This window comes from Arachis duranensis, unplaced genomic scaffold (assembly GCF_000817695.3).
Source record: "Arachis duranensis cultivar V14167 unplaced genomic scaffold, aradu.V14167.gnm2.J7QH unplaced_Scaffold_109357, whole genome shotgun sequence".
NCBI classification, from domain to species: Eukaryota; Viridiplantae; Streptophyta; class Magnoliopsida; order Fabales; family Fabaceae; genus Arachis; species Arachis duranensis.
The window spans coordinates 10,109-10,706 of record NW_026263780.1 but is presented as its reverse complement, the minus strand read 5'-3'; the positions used below and the strand labels follow the sequence as shown (position 1 = coordinate 10,706).

The 598-nt window shown below is 39.5% G+C and overlaps 1 non-coding gene across 1 annotated transcript; it reads left to right on the top strand.

Moving 5' to 3' along the window:
• The first annotated feature begins 196 nt into the window (after positions 1-196).
• On the top strand, positions 197-300 carry LOC127743759 (small nucleolar RNA R71). Its single transcript, XR_008005128.1, has one exon. It is a non-coding gene; the product is annotated as a small nucleolar RNA R71 (small nucleolar RNA).
• Positions 301-598: the final 298 nt, after the last annotated feature.

The following is a 598-nucleotide window of genomic DNA, read 5'->3' as shown; positions in this document are numbered from 1 at the left end:
AGGTGTCCCATTATTCACGGAATTCCTCTCAGAAGTGTACATGAATTGGTTATTTGCAACCATGTCAATGAGTTCTTGAGCTTCTGCAGGTGTTTTCTTTAGGTGGATGGATCCACCTGCAGAATGGTCTAATGACATTTTCGAAAACTCAAATAGACCATAATAGAATATATCTAATATGGTCCATTCTGAAAACATGTCAGATGAACACCTTTTGGTCAACTGCTTGTATCTTTCCCAAGCTTCATAGAGGGATTCACCATCTTTTTGTTTGAAGTTCTGAACATCCACTCTAAGCTTGCTCAGCTTTTGAGGAGGAAATAATTTATCCAAGAAGGTCGTGACCAGCTTCTCCCAGGAGTCCAGGCTATCCTTAGATTGTGAATCCAACCATATTCTAGCTTTGTCTCTTACAGCAAAAGGGAAAAGCATGAGCCTGTAGACTTCAGGATCTACTCCATTTGTCTTAACAGTTTCACAGATCTGCAAGAACTCAGTTAAAACTAATAAGGATCTTCAAATGGAAGTCCATAGAACTTGCAGTTTTGTTGCATTAAGGCAACTAGCTGAGGTTTCAGCTCAAAATTATTGGCTCCAA